The following is an 11,435-nucleotide window of genomic DNA, read 5'->3' on the forward strand; positions in this document are numbered from 1 at the left end:
AAACCCGCGTAAACGTGGCATGGCACAACGCTCACTCGGGGATAGTCGTTTGATGTGCCGGCACAGCCAGAGCATGTGCGGGCGACACCGAGCTTCACTTCCCGCATCAAGCAGAGTATCGCAATAACGAGAGCAACTAATTGAGGAGCGCTTCTTCGGGAGCCTCCCCAATGATCACATGGGGTGGGTTGGACGCTCCCTTCCGATTTTGTTTTCTTGTTTCCACACGCGTTTACTGCTTTTTAGATAGGTTTTTTTTTACTTTTCATTTTTCCATCGGTCTTTCTTAGCTTTTTGACAAAAAAATTTGAATTTCTTTTTACGCAAAAAAAGTGTTTTTTTCTTTTGTGGGAGGCATGGTTTTGCTTCCGCGAAAATCCTAATGGGCCAGCGCACTAGAAGAGATATTTTTCTGCTGCTCGTCAAGTGGGGCACTAAGCTGGGTTTTTCGTTTTGTCTGTATTCTGTTGCCTTCGCGCCAGCCCTATATCTCACGTTCAGCGAGACCGAAGGTCCTCTCACTAAAACGTCTTGACTAATCGAACCGGCCCACTAACACATACAAAAATAGAGAAAGAAAATAGCGGCGCGAGGTGATTCAAACATGGGTCGTTTCCATTGTGCGTGGAGCCGCTAGACACTATGCAACTGACACATTTGTGTTTACATAGGAGGCTCACACTACTTGAGGTAGTAGAGACTTTTTTTATTTCTCCTTTTCTTTGGCTTCTTTGGTTCTTTGTTTGCTTTTCTTATTTCTTCTCCGACTATATATTTTTGTCATTATACTTCATTTTTCCTTTTTGTTTTTGCATCGTTTTTTACTTTTTTATTTCTCATTTTCCTTCTTTTATTCTTCTCCGTTCTTTGATTATTTTATTTTATATTTTTGGGTTACATTTATTGTTTTGTTCGTTTCTTTTGGATTTCATTGCCCATTTTTAAATGTCACCAACAATTTTTCTAATGCATGCTAAAAAATTCAAGTAAAACATTAACATTTTTTTAATAGATAAAAACATTTTTTCTAGACACATTTATAATTTTTTTAAATGCTTGATTATCATTTTACAAGTACAAGTTTAACATTTTTTATATACATGGGCAACTTATTTCCTATACAAACTTTAAACTCTTTTCAAATGCTTGATTAATATTTTGCTTCCGCGAGAAGCACGTCTGTGCTTCTCGGAAAAGGAAAGAAACGCGTTTTCTCTTTATTTTTTTCCACGACACGTTTTTTCTTTTTTTTTTCTCTTTCATGAGAGACACGGTTTTGCTTCCGCGAGAGGCACGGTCGTGCCTCTCGGAAACGAAAAAAAACATTTTTTTCTTTGTTTTTTCTTCCGTGAAAGGAATGATTTTGTTTACGCGAGAGGCACGGTTTTGCTTCCGCGAAAGGCATGGACGTTCCTCTCAGAAACGAAGAATTTTTTTCTCTTTTTTCTGAGCTAAAGGCCCGGTTTTGCTTCCGCTAGAGGCACGAATTTGCTTCAGTGAGAGCCACGGTCGTGCCTCTCGGAAATGTCTTCCGGAATGGGAAAAAAAGTGTTTTCGGTTTGGTTTTTTGTTCGGTTTTTTCGTGAAAAAAAGTTCGTCAAATCCTATCAACATGAGATCTAGTTTTGAAGAAGTTGACGTGAGGAATCCAACGATGAAAACGGTTCGAGATTTGGACGTACGGTTTAAGAAAGAAAACGTTTTGAATAAACTGACCTACAAAAATGGGAAAATTCACAGGTTGCGACAAGTGGCGCACATCTTTGGAAGGAGTACTCAACTAGTGATTTTGCCCACAGCGTCCTAATGACCCGGCGCACTAAAAGAGATATTTACATGCTGCTCGTCAAGTGGGCCGACTAAACTAGGTTTTTCGTTTTGTCTGTACTCTGTTGCATTCGCGCCAGCTCTATATCTCGCATTCAGCGAGACCAAAGGTCCTCTCGCTAAAACGTCTCGACTAATCGGGTCGGCCCACTAACACATACAAAAATAGAGAAAGTAGGAAGAAAATAGCTGCGCGAGGGGATTCGAACCCGGGACGTTTCCATTGTGCGTGGATCCGCTAGCCACTACGCCACTGACACATTCGTGTTTACATACGGTTTTGAAGATCTCGACATGAGGAATTCGATGGGGAAAACGGTTCGAGATTTGAACGCGCGGTTTAAGAGATAAAATATTTTAAATAAACGGATCTAAAAAAAACTCTCAGATTGCGACAAATGGCGCACATCTTTAGAAGGAGTACTCAATTAATGATTTTGCCCGCAGCGTCCTAATGGGATGGCGCACTAGAAGAGGTACTTTTCTGCTGCTCGTCAAGTGGGGCGACTAAGCTGGGTTTTTCGTTTTGTCTGTATTCTGTTGCATTCGCGCCAGCTCTATATCTCGCATTCAGCGAGACCAAAGGTCCTCGCACTTAAATGTCTCGACTAATCGGACCGGCCCACTAACACACACAAAAATAGAGAAAGAAAATAGTGGCGCGAGGTGAATCAAACATGGGTTGTTTCCATTGTGCGTGGAGCCGCTAGACACTGCGCCACGGACACATCCGTGTTTACATAGGAGGCGCACACTACTTGAGGTAGTAGAGACTTTTTTTGTTTCTCCTTTTTTTTGCTTCTTTGGTTCTTTGTTTGCTTTTCTTATTTCTTCTCCGACTATATATTTTCGTCATTATACCTTTTTTTCTTTTGGTTACACTTTGTTTTTGCATTGTTTTTTTTTTACTTTTTTGATTTCTCATTTTCCTTCTTTCATTCTTCTCCGTTCTTTGATTATTTTATTTATTTTTTGGGTTACATTTATTGTTTTCCTCGTTTCTTTTGGTTTTCATTGTACATTTTTGTATGTCACCAACAATTTTTCTAATGCATGGTTAAAAAAATTCAAGTAAAACATTAACTTTTTTTAATAGATAGAAACAACTTTTCTAGACACATTTTTATTTTTTTTAAATGCTTGATTATCATTTTACAAGTACAAGTTTAACATTTTTTATATATATGGGCAACTTTTTTCCTATACAAACTTTAAACTCTTTTCAAATGCTTGATTAATATTTTGCTTCCGCGAGAAGCACGTTTGTGCTTCTCGGAAACGGAAAGAAACGCGTTTTCTCTTTCTTTTTTTCCACGACACTTTTTTTTCTTTTTTTCTCTTTCGTGAGAGACACGGTTTTGCTTCCGCGAGAGGCACGGTCGTGCCTCTCGGAAACGAAAAAAACATTTTTCTTTGTTTTTTCTTCCGTGAAAGGAATGGTTTTGTTTACGCGAGAGGCACGGTTTTGCTTCCGCGAGAAGCATGGACGTGCCTCTCATAAACGAAGAATTGTTTTTCTCTTTTCTCTGCGCTAAAGGCCCGGTTTTGCTTCTGCGAGAGGCACGAATTTGCTTCCGGGACAGCCACGGTCATGCCTCACGGAAAACGGCTTCCAGAAAGGGAATAAGTTCTTTCGGTTTGGTTTTTCGTTCGGTTTTATCGTGAAAAAAAATTCGTCAAAACCTATCAACATGAGATCTAGTTTTGAAGATCTTGACATAGGGAATCCAATGGTGAAAACGGTTCAAGATTTGGACGCATGGTTTAAGAGAGAAAACGTTTTGAATAAATGGGTCTACAAAAAATGGAAAAGTCACAGGTTGCGACAAGTGGCGCACATCTTTGGAAGGAGTACTCAACTAGTGATTTTTCCCACAGCGTCCTAATGGGCCGGCGCACTAAAAGAACTAGTCACTGCATGTCATGTTTGAAAATTAATAGCATTGCATGCAATGAACTAGCCACTCCATGTCATGTTTGATACTCCCTCCGCCTAGGTGTGTAAGTCATTTTACGTTATGCACCGCGATCAAGGCGGAAAGGAAAACGAGAAAACTTAATGTCTTTTTGAAAATTAATAGCATTGCATGCAATGAACTAACCACTGCATATCATGTTTGGTAGTCTCAAGTCATTGAAAGAATGCACGGCCCACATCTCTTATTGTTTAATATGTCACAAAATAAAAAACGAGAAGGGAGTTAATGTACCGTGCCTAAGTGTTTTGTGATTATTTTGTTTTCGTAAGGTGATTTACACACCTAGACGGAGGGAGTAGTCTCAAATCATTGAAAGCATGCACGGTCCACATCTCTTATTGGTTGATATGTCACAAAACAAAAAACGACAAGGGAGTTAATGTACCGTGCCTAAGTGTTTTGGGATTATTTTGTTTTCGTAAGGTGACTTACACACCTATACAGAGGGAGTAAAAAAGATGTGGTGTGGAGTGGACTACACTGCTGTATGGGCGTTTATGTAGGCGGATGCTACATTACTACTCCTACTCAACCAAGTCACGAGCACAAGCAACTCAGCAGCAGCAAAGTATCGTGGGGAGTTGGTCTTTCTCGCCCTCTCCCTCTCCTGCAAACAGTAAAAACGTGTAGTGGAGTAAAGAAACGGAAGCCACCTCTCTCGACACACACAGTAGAAAAAAGTGAGAGGGGGGGGGGGGGTTGGTTGCTGAGGTGAGGAAATCTTTTGCCCGATCCATACTCCAGCTGAGGCACACCCCATGCATGTCTGCATCCTTATCTTCACCTGTCGTAGTAGCCAGTCTACGTCTTCATAAGCATCTTGTTGGTATAAGTAGTGTGTAGGGAGTACTAGTACGATGCAATACGTGTGTTGTGTACACCATGCTGTCGCACACAATTGACTGTGACCGCAGTGAAACCAGAACTTTGATGGAGAAATGTCGTTGCATTATTGTTTTCTTTTCACCGTGGCCAGATGCAAAATTACACTGCCTCGTGCCTCAGAGCCGGCGATATCTACAACGTCCACCGTTTTGTCAGTTGAGCTGTGCCACTATAAAACCGCTCGGCCACCATATTTCTAATGTCTTTGTTTACCGGGAACGGAGACGATGGCGAGCGTTTTTTCTTAGTCCTGTATTTGCTCATCTACTATATTTGTTAAGAACCACTAATGTTCCTGTTATCCACGCATGCATGCTTTAGGCAGCACAGTCACCACCTTTACTCACGCTACATTACTCAGCCTTCTCCTCGCTGGCAAATTTGACAAATTTGACCTATGGACGAAATCAAATCACAGAATGAACTGTCCGTGAAACTATTTCACGCGGCTGACCCGTGGCGCCTAGCTCTCAGGCGCTGCACTAGTGCAACGCCTGGGAGCTAGGCGTTGCACTAGTGCAACGCCTAGGAGCTAGGCGCCACACTATATAGTGTAGCGCCTAGCTCTCAGGCGCTACACACTGACTTAGTAATTTTCTGATCACACGGGTGCGACGCTGGCCGTGTAGCGCCTATCTGTGAGGCGTTGCACAGTGTAGTGTGGCGCCTTCGTGTCGGGCGTCACACAAAAAGATCAGCCGCGTGAAATAGTTTCACAGATAGTTCATTCTGTGATTTGATTTCGTCTATAAGGCAAATTTCCTCGCTCGGTGAGCTATGACTTCAACGCACTGAGATCCAGTGCCTTACTGTGGCCAAGGCACAGCATACCTTGCCCCCTATCATCCATTGTTGGAATTGATCCAGCGACCAGCAGCAGTTCACAGCCAAAAGAAACTGAATGAGTGGACAAAACAACAAAAAACAGAGTGCAGTTTCTTTAGACAAAGAATAGAGCAGACCATTGGTTCAGTTAACACAATACAGTACAGTTCAGTTTAGCAAACTTCAACAAAAAAGGAGTACGTCCCAACACTTCAATACAGATACAACTTCCTAAACTTACTAGAAGCTTAAGCACAACACAACAGCAGAAAGTTGAACACAAAACAGATTCTTTTGCAAGTCTGAACAAACTAATTTTTAAAGCACTTGACATTGAAAATTGTTCTTACATAATCATTCAAGTACATAGAGTTGGCCCTTTTACTAGTACACATAGGCCACAAAAGACTATAGTTCACCCACAAGTCCAAAATACTATAGTCAACCCTGTCCAAAATACAGTCGACACCGCCCAAAATACAATCTAACAAGCTTGTACATGCTAGAACAGATTTTCACTCGTCCGGCGCGCCCAACGAAAAGGAAACCCCGAAAGCGATTTTAATTCGCAGCGCTGACTACCTGCACTGTCTCGGATTGCAGCGCAAGCAAAAGATCCGCAATCGGCAGCTCGGTTCAGCTCGTGATTCTCCAACGAGTAAATCCAAAGGACAATGGGCAAGCTCGCTGTAAATCCAAACGACACTCTTTTCGGTCTTCGCTTCCTTCGGGAGAAGCAAAACACGGATGTTTTCTTTTTTAATCTTCGGATGCTGCATTATCTTGAATGATATTCTTGTGAGGCCATATATAAAAAGTTTGATTGGGTAAAGCAAGAGAGAACCAACTCAAACAAGAGGTTATTGTTTTCCAGGGACTTGCTCTCATTTTTTCCCTTAACCCTAGGTGGTTAGGGCAAACTTTTCTCCCCAGACTTCATCCACGAGCTTGTGGATTCACCCTAGATGGTTGGCGTAAATTCTCCCCTCCAGACTTCACCGCCGAGTCCGTGGTTTCGCCTTCCCTTTGCATGACGCTCCGGCGGCCGGTGACGGGGAGGAGAATCCTGGTGCCTCCACTTCGGTTGGCAGTTCAGGTTAGGATTTTTAGTCCTCGTAGGTGCGGCACTCGGAAGGATGGCGACGCTTCTTCTTTGAGTTTGTCTTCCGAGTTTCGATCCTCCTGGAGTTGGTACTTTTGGACGTAGTCGACGAAGCTCCGGCATAGATTCTTGCCGTCTCCTTGGGGCGCTGAGGTTAGAGTTTCCTGTCATGTGCCGAGAGTTGGTGTCCGATGCTTCAGATCTATGCAAGGGTTCAACCGCGACGACTATGGCTCCAGGGCGCTGGCCCTTAGGGGCATGTGCACGAAGACTCATTGTCATCGACAAGGTCAGGTCGGCTCTGGTAGGGGAGCGACAACATCAACGCGTCGGCGGCTCTTTCTGACAGTAACAGTGGTTATTCGATGGTCTTGAAATCTTGATGTAATTTTTATTATATTTAAGATGATTTATACTTTCGATGATCTTTTACAATAGATCTCATCCTTTTCACACAAAAAAAGGCCAACTCAAAAAAAATTTCTCTTGCCACTTTAACATGAGTTTCATTTCAAAAATACTAGTCCCATGGTATTAACAATGAAAAACTTCTCTCCCGCGATGCCCGCCGCAATCGCCATGGGAGGAAGCCTAGGGCAACCACCATCGGGCTGCCTCCCCCCCTTCGCCACAAGGCGCACCCAGGTGAAACCTGTGCAGCGTTGCGTGTAGTGAGGCTCCTCTCCCTCTCTCACTTGGTGCACTGGGCAAAGCGGGGTGTATTTGTTGTAAGAGGCACGGGTCCGATGAAGCCCCGATAATCTCTTCGTTTGTTCTCCGCTATTAGTGACTTTGGAGTGACTCTTTGTTGCATGTTGAAGGATAGTTATATGATCCAGTTATGTTATTATTGTCGAGAGAACTTGCGCTAGTGAAAGTATGAACCTTAGGCCTTGTTTCCTAGCATTGCAATACCGTTTGTGCTCACTTTTATCATTAGTTACCTTGCTGTTTTTATATTTTCAGATTACAAAAACTTATATCTACCATCCATATTGCACTTGTATCACCATCTCTTCGCCGAACTAGTGCACCTATACAATTTACCATTGTATTGTGTGTGTTGGGGAGACAAGAGACTCTTTGTTATTTGGTTGCAGGGTTGTTTGAGAGAGACTATCTTCATCCTACGCCTCCCACGGGTTGATAAACCTTAGATCATCCACTTTAGGGAAATTTGCTACTGTCCTACAAACCTCTGCATTTGGAGGCCCAATAACATCTACAAGAAGAAGGTTGTGTAGTAGACATCACGGCGCCGTCCATGAGGGGGGCCACACCCCGAAGACACGTTCCGCCTCTTCAGACATGCCACCCCCTCCCCCCCCGCGCGCGCGCATGTATGAGGGCCCGGTGCAACGCTCTGGTGGCATTGCTACCCCCGGGCCCCCGCGCCTAACCCTGGAGCGGTTGCCACGAAATGTAGCCCTTTGACTTCCCACGGACGGGCTTTGACCAGTGGACCTCTCCACCCGGTTGTGCTTGTGCGACGGAGGGGGACGGCGGCCATTTCCGCGTGCTGACGTGGATAAGTACCCTACCGCCAGGTCCCCTGGCGGTAGGCTGTATAACCCTACCGCCAGGTCCCCTGGCGGTAGGCTGTATAACCCTACCGCCAGCTCCCCTGGCGGTAAGAAAAAGGGTCAAATCCCGAAATATTTTTAAACCAGGGTCAGATCGTAAAATTGTTAGGGAAAAGGGTCAAAACATGAAATTTTGCCGTTGAGAGAGACCCAGCCAGGCAAAGGTGCCGGGTTCCCACATTACCAAGAACCTGTGAATATTTGCCATCACTTGCCCTGTCGTTTAAAATATAATCATCACCCATCACTATACATGCCATTGTTTTGTTTGTCCTCATATATCCAGTCTAACAAACAATAAATTTGTTGCCTGAAATGACTAGGAAGAACATTCCGTTTTTAGCCTTGATGGCGACGATGCAGCCGTGGAGAATAATGTGTTCCTCACTCCGGTCCCATCGCAGGGCTTCTTCTTCGAAAGGCTCTGAGGAGTGTGCGGAAAGCGTCTTGTGCAGGAGTTTGCCATCGGATGTTGCTTCATATGGCGACGATGGTTTCTTCAGTGTGATTGTTGTTTTCGCATTGGGTTGCAGACTGCAGGCCGGCAGATCCGGTGTTCTTCGTCGACTACGTCGACCGGAGACGGCAGATCTAAGGCCCAAGGAGCATGGGGTTGAACCCCGGTCGACGCGCCACAGTGATAAATGCTCTGTCATCTACGGTAGTGCTTTCTTAGGCTCACAAAGCAGTGATGCGATAGTGCTCTGACAGTTTTTCGGTTTGCGGTGCATGTCTCCTCCTCCGATGGCGACGTCAATGGTGTTGCTGGTGGTTGGTGGACGGCGACGATTTGGTTCAGCAATCGACTCCCTTAAAAGCCTATATGTAATTTTTTTATGTGAGACGTTTTTTGTTTATGTGCCAAGATGGCTGTCCTCACTGGTATTGTTCAGTGTGGTCCACATATGTTGTATTTTTAAACTTTATGTAATGATGAATATGTGGTTTAAAAAAAACCCGCTATACAGCAGCGCACAACGGAAGGACGGGATGCTCGTGCTGGTTGCCACGTCCGGTTCTTTATGATTGGTTCAAATTTTCCTTTTTAGGTTTTTTCTGATATCTTGATTTCTCCTTTTCATTTTTTCTTCTGAAATTCTAGTTTATATTATTGTTTTCTCTGAGTTTAGGCTTTTTCGTCTTACCCATTTTTCTTTCTCCATTTTTTATTTGTGTCCCTGGTGTTCTGGATTTTTTCAATTTAATATTAACTAGTACATTTAACATCTTTTCAAATACATGAAACTTTTAAAGCAGGGAAAAATTTCTAAATTACAAGGACACTATATCTTAAACGCGCAAACACTTTCTAAAATACATGAATATATTATTAAAAGTATGAATATTTGTCAAATTACATGGAGCACTTCCTAAAATTACATATTATTAAGTGCGTAAATAGTTTTTAAAAATCACATGAACATTTAAAGATGCCAACACTTTTTCAAATTTCTATTAAAATCTTTTCAAAATTTATGAGCACTTTTTCCTAATTGCATGAGTGCCTTTCTATAACACAAGAAACTTTTTTTAAAAACATATTTTTAAATACACTAATATTTTTCAAAAGATGGTAAAACATTTTAGTTTTTCATGATTTTTTATAAACATTCAGAAATATTTTTAAAAAGTCTACTGACAATTAAAAAAACACACAAACACATTTTTGAAATGTTATGATCATTTTATAAAAATACCTGAATATAATCTTAAATGATCTTAACATGAAAAATTAAAATTAAAATGCAACAAATAACATAAAAAAAATCCGGCCAAACCTGCATAAACGTGGCATGCAACAACGCTCACTCCACCACTCAGGGATGGTCACTTGATGTGCAGGCACAGCCAGAACGCGCGCAGGCGGCACCGAGCTTCACTCACCGCATCAAGCAGTGATATCAACAACCGATGTTTCCTCTGTAAATGCTATGTATTGCCCTCAGCGTCCTAATGGACGGCGCACTAGAAGAGATATTTTTCTTCTGCTCGTCAAGTGGGCCAACTAAGCTGGGTTTTCCATTTTGTGTGTATTCTGCTGCGTTCGCGCGAGCGCTATATCTCGCATTCAGCAAGGCCGAAGGTCCTCTCGCTGAAGCGTCTCTACTAATCAGGCCGGCCCACTAGCACATACTAAATAGAAAAAGTACGAAGAAAATGACGGCACGAGGGGATTCGCCACGTCGTTTCGATTGTGCGTGGAGCTGCAAGCCACTGAGCACTTTTTCCTTATTGCATGAGTGCCTTTCTATAACACATGAACCTTTTTAAAAACATATATATTTTTAAATACACGAATATTTTTCAAAAGATGGTATAACATTTTAGTTTTTCATGATTTTTTAGAACCATTCACATATATTTTTAAAAAGTCTACAGACAATTACAAAAAACACACAAACACATTTTTAAAATGTTATGAACTTATGATCATTTTATAAAAAAATACGTGAATGCAATCTTATATTATCTTAACATTTAAAATATAAATCAAAATGCAACAAATAACATAAAAAGGAAAACCAGATTCCGGACAAACCCGCATAAACGTGGCATGCCACAACGTTCAATCGATCACTCCGGGAAGGTCGCTTGATGTGCCGGCACAGCCAGAGCGCGCAGTGGCGACACCGAGCTTCACTCCACGCCACCCATAGCGAGCACAAGATCGGTCTCTCATATATGTTCTATAGCCATCGCATTGCAACAGAAGTTGGTTACACTCGTTGGATGAACAAAGATGCTGCCATGAGTTGAACATAAAGTTAGTCGCATGAACAAAATTGTTGTGTGATTACTCTGAGCGTACACAGCACCGTTCCGCTCTAAGTTGATCTTGGCGTTGTCTCGTACGTACTACTGGCCTGCGGTCCTTGCGTAGTTAACGAGGTCACGTCCATGGCGTACGCTACCCCTCTTTGCTTGCCAGCCTTGTGTGCGCGAGTGCAGCAAAGGTGCAGTCCATCGAGGAGAGCCCTTGATTGCGCTAATGGCCGGACGAAAGACAAAGCCGTTGTGTTGGGCTGGTGTTCCCAACGTCTTTCTCCATACCAAGTTGGGCTGGTGTTCCCAACGTCTTTCTCCATACCAAGTTGGGCTGGTGTTCCATTGTGTGTGGTCACATCGCATTGGATTTCATTTCCTGTACTCTACTCGCTTATGTTATTTGCTGTGCAGCTGCTGCAGCAGGGGGAGGGGGAGACCGTCAGAGAGACCCAGCCAAGCCAAGGCGCT

Source organism: Aegilops tauschii, chromosome 7, assembly GCF_002575655.3.
Source record: "Aegilops tauschii subsp. strangulata cultivar AL8/78 chromosome 7, Aet v6.0, whole genome shotgun sequence".
Taxonomy (NCBI): domain Eukaryota; kingdom Viridiplantae; phylum Streptophyta; class Magnoliopsida; order Poales; family Poaceae; genus Aegilops; species Aegilops tauschii.